The sequence below is a fragment of the Sinocyclocheilus rhinocerous genome, unplaced genomic scaffold (assembly GCF_001515625.1).
Source record: "Sinocyclocheilus rhinocerous isolate Xijiao unplaced genomic scaffold, SAMN03320098_v1.1 scaffold1202, whole genome shotgun sequence".
In the NCBI taxonomy this organism is placed as follows: Eukaryota; Metazoa; Chordata; class Actinopteri; order Cypriniformes; family Cyprinidae; genus Sinocyclocheilus; species Sinocyclocheilus rhinocerous.
In genome coordinates, this window is record NW_015657483.1 from 23,920 (window position 1) to 39,262 (window position 15,343).

General features: G+C 35.4%; 1 pseudogene; it reads left to right on the forward strand.

Moving 5' to 3' along the window:
* Positions 1 to 15,343, forward strand: part of LOC107721017 (carbamoyl-phosphate synthase [ammonia], mitochondrial-like) — a 54,179-nt pseudogene that overhangs the window by 4,966 nt on the left and 33,870 nt on the right.

The window sequence follows — 15,343 nt, forward strand, 5'->3', positions numbered from 1 at the left end:
TGTGGCTTAATGTCGTTGTGTTGTGAGCTTATGTTCGCTTTTTTAATTGCGTTGTGTTGTGCACTACTGGTCCACCGTAATTCAGGCTCCATACTGAATGAATGCACTGTGCTATATTATGACACAACGTATATTTACGTATGTAAATTAAGAGATCTTCATTATAATAACTCAGTTGATACCATATTCTTGATCTTGAGTGTTTTCCTCATTATAATAATGTTAAAACTAAAATACTGACTTTACTTTAATCATCGCATGGTATTTATTTTACAGATTTGTCTCAAGAGAAGATGAGTTTTCACAGGATGACGACTAGAGTGCAGTGGACTGAATAAAACAATGGATCAGGGTTTGGCTGGTTATTTTCTACAGTAAGGCCCAGCTGGTGGAGGCCGTAACTACACCATTATGGTGACAAATAACATATTTCGAAACAGCATTCCATAATGAAATATATACCTCTAAATAATGGCCACAATAATTACACAAATATACAAACTTAAACAGAACTAAACTAATACACAAATTACATTATTATTGCAAAAACATGTAAACAGGTGAATGAGAGTCCCTCTTTTCTGACTGAAATGGTATTGTTCAGTTAACTGGTGGCGTGGTATAAAGCCAGGGCCAAAAGTTTTTACCTAGAAATATTACAATAACTCCCTTAGTTCAGAGTTGAATTGGACATGAGTAAGTGAACAGTTTAAAATGTACATAAATTATATAAATATAGTGTAACAAAACAAACTGTTAGTAGGATCAGCTGATTTTATTATGGAGTGCACTATACGCAGGGATTTCCTCACTGTAACAAACTGTGAATCTGAGTTGCAAATGTGAATGCATGGTTGGAGAGCACTGTAGTTTGATCAGAAGTCTGTGTAAAAATACAACCTATTGTATTGATGGATTATCTTAAAATTGCATAAATTAAAGATTCAAGTGATGCGGTATGACATGTGATACACCCCAAAATTACAGTATTTATGTATATTTTGAATTAGCTTTAGTTTTATATATTTCAGTGTTAATTTTAATTTGAGTAATTTATGATATATTTAGTAATTTTTATTATTTTATTTCTATTTAGATTAATTTGTATTTAAAATTTAGTTTAGGAAATTTTAGTATTACAACTTAAACTTATTTCAGTAAGGAAACATTTCTTATTTTCGTTTTATAAGTTTAGAATATAAGATTTATGAGATTTTCATCTAACATTTTATTTTATTTCAGGTAAACGAAAACGATTTTTAATTATTTTAGTTTTAGATAACAATAACAACACTGGTGATTAGTACAGTGGCATCAATTAGATTGCAGTTATTTATTTGCAGCTGTTCAACAATGAGTGTGCATCGTCTTCAGACCTCGAAGTCAAACTGACCAATCAGAGCACAGAGCGTTGAGTAAGCGATGAGAGAGAGAGAGCATCTCTCGCGCTCCAGTGTTGATTTACAACTTTACGCAAACTTTTTTACAACTTTTTGGCAAAAGAAACAACTTCCCAAATGACAAATGACAGGCAACATTAATGTAAAACCATTTTCTAACCCGAGTCCAAATACTTCAGCTGTAACTCCTCTTGAATCTTTCAAGCACTTAAGTCCTTCAGCCTAGCATCAGTCAGTCTTGAGAAATCTCTTCTCAAAAGTTTTAGCTACATGAGACCTAAAATATATATATATATTTTTGTCAAGTCAGTATTCTCAGTTTCCTTTTATAGTTTTGAGGTTATCATATTAGCTTTTAGTATTTTAGAATTAGTATTTTCTAAAAGTCTGTGTATCATCTCCAGCTATCCTGAGGCTCTGACAGACCCCAGTTACAGAGGACAGATCCTGACCCTCACCTACCCCATTGTGGGAAACTACGGTGTTCCCAATACCCAGGAACTGGATGAGCTGGGATTGAAGAAAAATGTGGAGTCCGATCGCATTCAGGTACTAGCAATTCCAAGATCATGGGTTTGATTCCTTATGGAATGCACAAAATATATACCTTGAATGCAGTAAAAGTCACTTTTAGATAAAATCATCTGCCAAATACATAAATGTAAATATACATTACTTGTCAAAAGTTTGGAATAATTAAAATGATTTTGAAAGAAGTCTTATGCTCACCAAGGCTTGCATTTATTAGATCAAAAATACAGTAAAAACAGTAATAGTAACATTTCAAATAACAGTTTTATATATTAATATATTTTAAAATGTAATTTATTTCTGTAATGGCAAAGTAGAATTTTCAGCTGCCATTACTCCAGTCTTCAGTGTCAGATAAAATAACTTCAAAAATCAAATATTCCAATAGAAAACAGTTATTTTAAATTGTAATACTTTTTAACAATATTGCTGTATTTTTTATTCACTAAGAGACTAAATATTAAAAAAATCGTAATTATTCCAAATTTTGACCAGTAGTGTACATTCAACCTTTATCTGCTGTAGTGATGGTTTGTTTCCATATATTTTTTTTCGGAAGGTGTCAGGACTACTGGTTCAGGACTACAGTTCTGAGTACACTCACTGGAACGCTGTGAAATCATTGGCACAGTGGCTTTAAGAGGAGAAGGTGGGTTTCTTCTACTCACTTCTACAGGAAGTATTTAAAGCGTATCTTTTTTTTTTTTTGCTGTGCTTGCAGGTGCCGGCTCTTTTTGGGATAGATACCAGGATGCTGAAAAAGATCATTAGAGACCAGGTCAGCATTTACACTACTTTGAAGTATGCATTTTGTCCAAAATTATGCTTTAAATGCATCTGAAGGTTCCTATAATTTTTCATCTAATAAGGGTACCGTTTTGGGGAAGATTGAATTTGATGGGCAGCCGCTGGAGATCACAGACCCAAACCAGAGAAATCTCGTAGCTGAGGTCTCAACCAAGGTAACCAGCATACTTGGTCAGTTTGCTGTGCATTGCATTTTCATTGAGTGTTCACCATGTCCTTTCCTGCTCTAAGGATATTCAAGTGTTTGGGAAAGGCAATCCTATCAAAGTGGTTGCTGTTGACTGTGGAATCAAGCACAATATTATACGACTACTTGTCAAGGTAGGGAATTGTGGTTGTGGTCTTTTCCTAGAAAGATGTGGAAACAATAAGTAATATAGCTTGTCATATTTCAAGACTTTTCATTTTTATATCCTAGCATGGAGCAGAGGTGCATTTAGTGCCATGGGACCAAGACCTGGTGAGGTTGGAGTATGACGGTCTCTTCATCTCCAACGGCCCAGGAGATCCTTCACTGGTGAAGACCCTGATTCAAAATGTCTGCAAGGTACAGAATGAAAGATAACATTGTCTTTATGATGAACAATTCATCTGTGCATGTTATTCCAAAAAAAAAGAAAAAAATCTTTCATCTGAAATGACATTTACTGCTGACATCAGGCCATACTGGGAACCAATAGTCAATTTTTTTATGTGTTTAATCTTGGAAAAGTAAAATGGGTTGCGAACAGCAGTTGACATTGACTATTGACATTGGAAAACAAGTGAAAAAAATATTAAATTCAGCCACACTAACTAATATGGATATTTGAAAATCAATAAATCATCACACTATGTTCATCTTTAATCCTGCCATCATTATGACCGTCAGGTGCTGGAAAGTGACCGTCCTCAGCCAGTGTTTGGTATTTTTATGGGGATTTAAATCACAGCTCTGGCAGCTGGTGCACAGTCTTATAAACTACCAATGGGAAACAGGTACAAATAATTATTATACAACATATTTTATGGTATATTGACCATAATTTACTGATTATATTTCAAATTTGTTTTAATGTGGGTCTGGGAATGAAATACAATGCAAAAATACTCTGGCAGAAGAAGAGAAAGCTTAACTTTTGTCATTTGTGTCCTTAGACTAATTAAAAAATGTGTTCTCATTTTGTACAGGGGCCAAAACCAGCCAGTTGTGAACGTGATGACGGGTCAAGCCTTCATCACACAGCTCAGAATCATGGGTATGGCATAGACAGTGAATCCCTTCCTCCAGGCTGGAGTCCTCGCTTCATCAGTGCAAATGATGGAACCAATGAGGTCTGGATTTAATTTTTCATAATTTAACCACCCTTATGTCATTCTAAACCTGTATGACTTTCTCTCTTCCATGGAATATGAGTGAAAATGTTAATTTTGGGGTTGGCTTTTCTATATAATGACATAACAAAAAAAAACATCATAAGTAATGAAAAGTTCTTCATTGTTGGGTGAACTTTTGCTTGAACTGTGACTGCTTGGAGAAAAAATTAATCCAATTAATCAAGATCCTAGAAGCTTTTTTAATAATGCATTTCACTGTTAAAGTAACATACCTCAACATTGGTTTGATGGCATTTGTCGTTATTGCTAATGAACTCTTAGGCTGTTTAGAAAAGATTTATATTTGTTAAAACCTTTGTTTTGTTTTTAGAGGAATCTGGGTTAAAGTCTAACACTGTTTTCTCTTCTTCTCTTTCAGGGCATTATGCGTAGTACCAAGCCAGTGTTCACAGCACAGTTCCACCCCGAGGCCAAGGGAGGACCCACAGACACAGAGGTACTGCAGCACTGTCAGAGGATCGTGAAGAGTCTGATCTTTTTATTTTTCATGGCTGAATGTTCTCTCTTGATCATGTTGTGTTGAACCCTCTGTAGGGATTCATACATGGTTGCCCTACACAGCAGGGTGCTGATTATTTCATTAAAAACCATCCAGTGTACTTGAGCACTTTCTTCAATTGTCTTTTATAGTTCCTGTTTGATGCTTTCGTCTCTCTGATAAGGAAGGGAAAGGAGGGGAGCATCGCATCTGTGATGCCAAAGAAACCTGTTGTTCCTCAGAGAATCCAGGTGGGGGAGACAAACTACATACGTTGGAAGTCATCTCATTGTGTTGAGTACAGATACAGATAGATACTGTTGTCTGTTGTCTTTGTTTTACCCAGGTGTCCAAAGTGCTGGTGCTGGGATCTGGAGGGCTGTCCATCGGTCATGCGGGAGAGTTTGACTACTCAGGATCCCAGGCTATTAAAGCTATGAAGGTGAGAAGTTTTGTTAATTTCTCTCTGCTGGTTGTGCCTCTTTTCAATGACCTAGTTCAGTCCTTTTTGGACCCATCCAAGTACTACCTCTGATCAAATCAGATCATCCAAGTACCACCTTTCCGCAGACATGTTTGTCCTGACTTATTTATTTATTTATTTATTTTACCATCAGCAGCAAATATACTTTTTTTGAACTCGTTCTTGCTGACGAAACATATTTAGACCAGCATATTCACAATGGTGTATAGTAAGCTAGTTTATGCTAGTTTGTTGCTGATGTACTATCCTTAGATGCATTGTTCACCAGCAAAAATTATTTTGTGGTGAAGCTGGTTAACCATGGAAGTCTTGCTGGTTAAGCTAGTTGGGACACTAGCATATAAGCATCCAAAATACAACAGTGGGAGATCTTAAGGGCTGTTAGTAACATGCACACAATGCCATATTTTGATTAAAATCAATTTAAAAACGTTTTAAAGTTTTTTTTAATGTAATATTTTAATTTTATTTCAGTTTTTATTTCATTACAAATATTATTTTTAATAATTTTTTGTTTTAGGTAACAATAACAACATTATTGTATGTGATTTGATGTGATGTGTGTGTGTGTGTGTGTGTATATATATATATATATATATATATATGATTGTTTATTATTATTATTTTTTTTTTATTGCAAGTTTTCCAGAAAATAGTTGTACATCTTCCAGTCATGTTGTGTCCGTGTCCCTGTACTGAAGCAACAGTACAGGGGTTCTTGCTCACAGCAGTGTTTCTTGTTTCTGTCTACAGGAGGAAAACCTAAAAGTGGTGCTGATTAACGCCAACATTGCCTCGGTACAAACTAACAAGTTTGGCACAAAGCAGGCAGACTCTGTGTACTTCCTGCCCATTACTCCTGAGTTTGTGACGGAGGTGATCAAAGTAGAGCGACCCGATGCCATCCTGCTCTCCATGGGAGGACAGACGGCTCTCAACTACGGTGAGCATTCAGCATCAAACTTAAAGGTACAATAGGAGATCTTGGAAAATGCTAGCTTTAGCCTGATAGCACTGAAAGCGAACGTCCCACCCTTCCTGCAATCGCCGTCCAAAGCCACGCCCCCTGAACGCATTTACACTCACAGACCAGAAATTTTGGGCACACCTGTGGAGTCCATTATGGCCACTGAGGACCGGCAACTCTTTTCAGATAAACTAATGGAGATCAACGAAAAGATTGCTCCCAGTATCGCTGTTAAAACGGTGAGTTGAACATTTACAAAATGTGGCACTGCTCAAAGTTGGGATTCCAAAAACTTCAATGTAGATGCTACGTTTGGACACTATATGATAGATATTTGCTGGTTATTATGTACTGATGATCATCTTTGTCTGGAAGGTGGCAGATGCCTGGAAGGCAGCAGATGAGATTGGCTACCCTGTCATGTTGAGATCAGCTTATGCCCTGGGTGGCCTTGGATCAGGCCTGTGTGCTAATAGAGAGAAGCTAGAGGACACTGCTCGCAAGGTAAGCACTGTAAAACATGACATAACATGATGTTAATTCATCTCATTAATTCTGACGCTCTGAATTTAAAAACGATCTGCTTTATGATCAGGAATAGGGCTTAAAACGCTGAATGTTCCTGAACAGAGAGATTTTTATATATATATATATATATATATATATATATATATATACCCGAATTTTTGCAGCTTAGAGTCTCAATAAATGCTTCTTTTTCACTGGGTATGAAGTTGTGTTCAGAAAGTTATGGTATGTGTTCATAGCACAGTCTTTTAACTCTAGAAGATCAAGGACAATTTGATTCCTCTTCTGACGCTCTGAATTTAAAAACGATCTGCTTTATGATCAGGAATAGGGCTTAAAACGCTGAATGTTCCTGAACAGAGAGATTTTTATTAAAGGTCGTTTAATGTTTGATGTAAGATGCCATAATTTTTGCAGCTTAGAGTCTCAATAAATGCTTCTTTTTCACTGGGTATGAAGTTGTGTTCAGAAAGTTATGGTATGTGTTCATAGCACAGTCTTTTAACTCTAGAAGATCAAGGACAATTTGATTCCTCTTGATATGGCTGCTTTTGAGATGATTTGGCATGATGAAAGTGGGTTAAGTCCGTTCACTCTTGCTCTGTTCTGTTACAGGCTCTGGCCATGATCAGCCAGATCCTGGTGGAAAAGTCCCTGCTGGGCTGGAAGGAAGTGGAATATGAGGTGGTTAGAGATGTTGCTGATAACTGTGTCACTGTCTGCAATATGGAGAACTTTGACCCTCTGGGCATCCATACAGGTACCACTGTCTTTGTAGAATATAATCTTGCTTGCAGGTTAGTGTTGTTATGCTCATTATTTTGTTACATTATTCAGAAACTAAAGGGTTAAGGTTTAGATAATACATTTTTGTATTATTAAAAAAAATTAATATCATATATCATACATATATTAGAATTTTTTGAAAAAAACATTTTTTAATATATATTATAATATTTGAAATATATATTTACATTTAATTCTTTAATAAAATATTTTTATATCAATATAACATATTATAAAGTTTAGGTTGTCAAATGGAATTCATTTTCTATTCAGAAAAAAAATAAAAATAAATTAAAATTAAATCATTTAGAAAATATTGATCAAGACTTGCATGTATACAGGGTGTAAGGAAAGCATTGTATTACTTTTTACCTCAATGGTTGCGTTAATTGACCTGTTTTAATGTAGTCATTAAATCAAAACATATGTATATGTATATGGTATATGTGTGCTAAATTAGATTTTCAAAGGACTTCTGCTTTTCATTGTCTTTGACGTCATTTGTCATTGATCCCTGCATACATACATTCATACATGCATGCATATATTCATAACCATAAAGCCATGTGAATTTAAATACCAGTTACATCACATGAGGACATGCATTGTAAATCCTCAAGAGCTTCAGTTAATAGCCCTTTCTGGTCATCACAAAGGTGACTCCATCGTGGTTGCACCCAGCCAGACTCTGTCCAGTGAGTACACATGCTGAGAGAGACCGCTATTAAAGTAGTGCGTCATCTGGGCATTGTGGGAGAGTGTAACATCCAGTATGCCCTGCATCCGTCCTCTCTGGAGTACTGTATCATTGAGGTGAATGCCCGTCTCTCCAGAAGCTCAGCACTGGCATCCAAAGCCACAGGATGAGATCTGCACAACCTCACAGTGTTATTTAATATGTCAGTATTTTGTAAGTATGCAGGCATTATGGGTAGTTGTTTATGTCTTTAGGGACCACACTGCATTGCATTTGAGTTCATTTAATGCTGCATGGTACAGATTTAAGAGTGTACATTTTTTGGCTTGGTTAGAGTTTTACCTGCAAAACAGACTTTCTCTGTGATCAGCTGAAGGTGTCAGTTTCACACCGCCGTTGGTTTTGGAATTTTTTTTTTTTACCAAAATGTTGAGAACTGACTGCAGCCAAAGTTCTGTGAATGTTGAGAGCCAGACTCTAAAAAACACCCACCCACTACTCTGTCTGTTCAGTGTGAAATGAATCCATATCCTTTGAAAGCATCGATGCCACACGCTTTGTACTGTAAGTAGACAAACAAATTGTGTGGAATAAATAGAACATATATTGTTGTCTTATAAAAAGATCAGTGTGAAGAGGTAAAAAAAAAAAGTTTTAATACATAAAATAATAAATAAATAACTAAAAATCATTATGGAGGTTTTTTTTTTTTGGAAAGCATAGTTCTTTAAACTGTGCTAAGGGCAGGTTTAGTAGTCTTTTCTAAATCGCAAGAGGAAAATTACGTTATTTATTTAAGATTATTATAATCTAAAATGAATAATTTTAAGTTTATTAATTTTTAACTTTCTCAAATGTTTATTAAATTATTTTGGAGAAATACAAATAGTCACAAATGAGATAATGGTTGACATACAGTATGAGAATAGAGGTTATAAATATCATTACTTAGTTTGGTCTTGGAGATCTTTGGCATTTTTGGTATCTTGACAAATTGGAGCATGGTTGAGTCACTGTTGAGATCTTTTCTGAAACTCCAGGAGAGACATATGTGAAATGAAATCACAAAAAGTCACAATTTGCTCTCCCTGAAATTTAATTGTTTACCTTTAATGATAATAAATTACAGTTACTATTGTTCTATTATTGTTGAAAACATTATTCATCATAACCTGGCTACTTTCTGACTCTTTCTCATTAGGTATCTGCTAGCATTTGTTGCTGCTAAACTAGCACTGGGCATCCCACTGCCAGACATTAAAAACGCAGTGTCGGAGCAGGCCATGGCCTGTTTCGAGCCCAGTTTGGATTACATTGTCACCAAAATACCTCGCTGGGATCTGGACCGCTTTCACGGGATGTCTCGGGAGATCGGCAGTGCCATGAAGAGCGTTGGAGAGGTGCGAGATGCCATGGCGACTGTACACTGGTGCTTAACACAGTTTAAAATTAATCCAGGGCCAAATTATGATTTTGATTCTTCATTGCCAATTCTATTTAAGTCTGTATCACAGTTAATTCAGTGCTGTTGATTTACAGAAATAGAAAGACTTCTGTCTCCATCCTCTAATTTTTTTCCCTCTTATTCCCTCACAGGTCATGGCAGTTGGCCGAACCTTCGAGGAGAGCATCCAGAAGGCTTTGCGGATGTGCCACCCCTCAGTGGACAGCTTTGTACCACGTCTGCCTCTGAAAAGAGCCTGGGCAGAGCAGCGAGACCTTCAATGAGAGCTCTCTCTGCCTTCAAGTACTCGTATCTTCTCCCTCGCCCAGGTATGTGACCCAGAGCATTAAGAGAAGTGCATTAGAGTCTAGATGATAGATTCTGATTGTGTTCAAATCAATGTAACAGCCATGTTTAATTCAGGCTCATGATTTATGAATCAATGAGACGGCAGTTTTTACATCCGTCCTAAACCTTTGTGTTCAGGTTAGATAGTGTATATACACTACCATTCAGAAGAATGGGGTCAGTAAGACTTTTTTTTTTTTGGAAGAAATTAAAACTTTTATCTTTTATTCAGCAGCGATGCATTAAATTGATCAAAATTGCTGTAAAGATATTTATGTTACAAAAGATTTCTATGTCAAATAAATGCTGTTCTTTTGAACTTTATATTGAAGAATCCTGAAAAAAAAAGTTTTCACAAAAATATTAGGCGCCCCAACTGTTTTCAACATTGATAATAAAAATAAATGTTTATTGAGCACCAAATAAGGACATTAGAATGATTGTTTTTGAAGGGTCATGTCATGTGACACTGAGTAATGGCTGTTTAAAATTCAGCATCTCAGGAATAAATTACATTTTGAAATATATTGAAATAGAAAACTCTTAATTTAAATTGTAATGATATTTAAAAATATTACTATTTTACTATATTTTTGTTCAAATAAATGCAGCCTTGGTGCATTAGCTGTGCATTAGTAGGGTAGTGTACAGTCAGCCAGCCATTTTTGCAAAACAAACTCCTTCAGGGTGATACAAGACCCCTCCGTATCTCCTGGGCATTCATTAAAAATTAAAATGACCTGTCTGCCTAAAGAGAAAACAACCTACTTTTCATCCAAAAAATGTGTCATGTGAGTGCCAAATGAACACGTTGATGTTGGCAGATTTATTAAGGAATAATAGGGCAAATCCTATCAAGACATGGCACATCAATAACTCAAGGTTAGTCTCGCTTGTAGTACTGGAGTTTGATGTTAGTCTCCAGGCACATCATTTCATTCAGAGCAAGTTATGCCTCCTATTAAGCAGACAGGCTATTAAGTGCTGTGTCCTGTAACACAGTTTAAAATTAATCCAGGGCCAAATTATGATTTTGATTCTTCATTGCCAATTCTATTTAAGTCTGTATCACAGTTAATTCAGTGCTGTTGATTTACAGAAATAGAAAGACTTCTGTCTCCATCCTCTAATTTTTTTCCCTCTTATTCCCTCACAGGTCATGGCAGTTGGCCGAACCTTCGAGGAGAGCATCCAGAAGGCTTTGCGGATGTGCCACCCCTCAGTGGACAGCTTTGTACCACGTCTGCCTCTGAAAAGAGCCTGGGCAGAGCAGCGAGACCTTCAATGAGAGCTCTCTCTGCCTTCAAGTACTCGTATCTTCTCCCTCGCCCAGGTATGTGACCCAGAGCATTAAGAGAAGTGCATTAGAGTCTAGATGATAGATTCTGATTGTGTTCAAATCAATGTAACAGCCATGTTTAATTCAGGCTCATGATTTATGAATCAATGAGACGGCAGTTTTTACATCCGTCCTAAACCTTTGTGTTCAGGTTAGATAGTGTATATACACTACCATTCAGAAGAATGGGGTCAGTAAGACTTTTTTTTTTTTGGAAGAAATTAAAACTTTTATCTTTTATTCAGCAGCGATGCATTAAATTGATCAAAATTGCTGTAAAGATATTTATGTTACAAAAGATTTCTATGTCAAATAAATGCTGTTCTTTTGAACTTTATATTGAAGAATCCTGAAAAAAAAAGTTTTCACAAAAATATTAGGCGCCCCAACTGTTTTCAACATTGATAATAAAAATAAATGTTTATTGAGCACCAAATAAGGACATTAGAATGATTGTTTTTGAAGGGTCATGTCATGTGACACTGAGTAATGGCTGTTTAAAATTCAGCATCTCAGGAATAAATTACATTTTGAAATATATTGAAATAGAAAACTCTTAATTTAAATTGTAATGATATTTAAAAATATTACTATTTTACTATATTTTTGTTCAAATAAATGCAGCCTTGGTGCATTAGCTGTGCATTAGTAGGGTAGTGTACAGTCAGCCAGCCATTTTTGCAAAACAAACTCCTTCAGGGTGATACAAGACCCCTCCGTATCTCCTGGGCATTCATTAAAAATTAAAATGACCTGTCTGCCTAAAGAGAAAACAACCTACTTTTCATCCAAAAAATGTGTCATGTGAGTGCCAAATGAACACGTTGATGTTGGCAGATTTATTAAGGAATAATAGGGCAAATCCTATCAAGACATGGCACATCAATAACTCTCAAGGTTAGTCTCGCTTGTAGTACTGGAGTTTGATGTTAGTCTCACTCATAACTGATATTAACAGACAAAACTGCAGACCACTTGACCTCCAAACTAAGATCAAATAAACGTTAATTACCACTTTTTCTATAATGTATTCTTTTTGAAAACAATATTATTGGTAATAGTCAGACAGAACTTGTATGTATTAAAGTTGGGTGAATATCATGAGTAAATATCATATTACCTGCCAAGTTCATGTCCTGGTCATTTCACACCAAAATCAGTGGATATAAATGAATATTTTGCTTGTTGAAAATTATTTTATTTTATTGTGTCACATCGCATCACAATTATATAACAGATAAATTAATAACAAATAAATTTTCATTACTGTAATTTATTAAATATTATTATTATTATTATTATTATATACAGTATGGCAAGTATTCATTGTATTACTATAAAAACATTAAAAATGACTATTCCAAAATAAATAAATAAATAAAGTGTCTGTACACATTGTAATTTGTGATGAAAAATAGTTGTAACTGTAATAAAAATAATGCTACAATGCAAAATAACTTAATGGTTCTATAAATATGCTTTGTTTATGCAAAATCGTTGTGTAACTTAATTATGCATTATTATACAGGATCTTGATTCTGTTTGGTCAGTTGCAATAGTCTGCGGTCAAATATTTTTGCATAATGACCACCGAAGTGTATAATTGACTAGTTGTTCCTGGCAACCAATTTCCAGCACTTTGCCTGCTTCTCAGATTCACTGAAGCCATATTCTGATAATGCCCTCAAATATGCTTGCTCAGAATATAGCTTAAAAATATAACCCCCGTCTAGAGTATAACCTGAGCTCGAGCAAAAATTTAAGTACAGTATGAAGTCTCACATTTGGTGCGTGGGATAGTGAGGACTGGTTGTCTCTGTCCATTGCGACTGACACTCTACTACGGTCTCACACTCCTGCTGTCCCATACTGGTTTTAATGCTCTTTACTTTAATAAACAAGGGCCAGATTTAAACCAGGACCAGTACATATACTGAAGGCTTGCTGTATACATTTAAAAAAATAATAATTAAAGAATTTTTAGAGCTACTGTTTTTTACATTAATATAGATCAAAAAGTTTAACAGATGTTTTAATCACCTGAATTGTTTTATGTCCATGTAGAACTTATAAAACATGAATATTAAAAAAGAAAAATCCACAAGTTTTGATTCCATTTCTCTTTGATCTTTGTTCAAATGTTGTATTGATTTTAAAATAAGTATTAAGCATCTTTAGCCAGGATTTTTCTTTTTTGAGATTTTCTTTCCTTCCATGTGCACTGAAGCTTGAACTCTCTGATGATCAAAGGTCCACAGTTTGCTATTTATCTTAAAAACATTTTTCCTCTAATGATTTTGCATGTATTTATCAAAAAAAGTAACAAAAAAAAATAATTAATTAAAAACGGCTCCGAAAACGCTATGTAACCAAGCAGTACAGAGCAACAATAAATAGTTAAATTTCTGCTAACTTTTAGGGTCAGCGCATTTGTGTCTTGATGAGTTTCTTAATGTGGTTTCCAACCTCAGTGCCACAGTGCCGAGAGATCTACTTCTGAAGGCCAAGATGGATGGTTTCTCAGACCGACAGGTTGGCCAGGCTCTGGACATCTCAGAGGGAGAAGCTCGGACACTCAGGGTCAACCAGAACATCAGACCTTGGGTCAAACAGGTTTGAACCCATTGGCAGAAATATCTGTTTATGATTGAGATACAGTGGTTATTATGACATTTACTTTGTGATAAATGGTTTTTGTGCTTACTTTCAGATCGATACACTTGCTGCTGAATACCCTGCAGCCACCAGCTATTTGTATTGCACTTACCATGGTCAGGTAAACCAAGTGTTGGGCTTTTTTTTCTCATTGTTCCCTGTCTAGACGTTTCATAGTAGCACAATTTTTCTAGACGATTTTAGTACACAAGAAAAATTGAAGGGAAGCTTTATCAGCATGATTGTTAACATTTGCAATATTGCCAAATCACATACATTAGAGTACCTAACCGCACAATACAGAAAATAATAAGGTGGATTTAATAAATAAGTTAAGAAGGGAAAAATAAAATTTAAAAAATAATTATTTAATCCTAAATTCAAAAAAGGAATGGACAAAATAAAGGAAGTGGGATAAAATAAAATTTAATTGTGGAATTTGCAGCTTGTGGCATAAATAAAAATAAAATAAAATAAAACAAGCTAAAATAAAAAAGAAATCTATAAGTAAGATATAAATAAGTTAATACAATTTTGAAATTCATTGTGGAAATTGGCGCTTGTGGCTGATGTGTGAGGATGAACCCAATTTGTTCTGTCCTTCTCAACAGGAGCATGACTTGGATTTTAAGGATCATGGTGTCATGATTGTGGGTTGAGGTCCGTATCACATTGGTGAGTTCAAATCTTTTTTTTTTTTTTTTACCATAATCATCCTCTGATTTTCATTTCACACCAACCAATTCATGTATTATCTTCATTAGTTTTAATGAGCAATTAGTGCAAGAGTGGGTCAGGGCAGCGTTTCTCTCTACTTTCCCACAGGCAGCAGTGTGGAGTTTGACTGGTGTGCCGTGTCAAGCATTCGTGCCCTCAGACAGATGGGCAAGCGGACAGTGTTGGTGAACCATAACCCGGAGATGGTCAGTACGGACTTTGATGAGTGTGACCGTCTGTACTTTGAGGAGTTAACGCTGGAGCGCATCCTGGACATCACACAGCAGGAGGTGAGAGGTCAAAATTCAGCCCGTGTACCTGGTGCCTTTAAGCAACTGAAAGGTATTATTCACTTTCATATTTGACAAGGACATTGTTATGATATGGTCCCATTTCTGAAAATGCCATGCAAAAAAAAAAAAAATTGTAAAGTGGCTAATACTTGATCTAAAATCTGATTGTATGGTCAAGGACAGTATTTATTGTTCATGTGATTTATTATTACTAATAAATGTTATTCATTAAAATGGCATTTTATAAAAAATATATTGAAAAGAAAACTTTGTCAAGACATTTGTTCTAGCTTGCACTGCTTGACCAAGCCCTGTTTAAAAGATGTCACTATTGTATTGTTTACTTGAAAATAGGCATGGGCCGGTATGAGATTTTGATGGTATGATAACCTTAAGCAAAAATATCACGGTTTCACGGTATCACGGTATTGTTCTTACAGCTCTAAAATGTGTTATTTTTAAATGACTGGGTAAAAAAAAAAAAAAAAATTT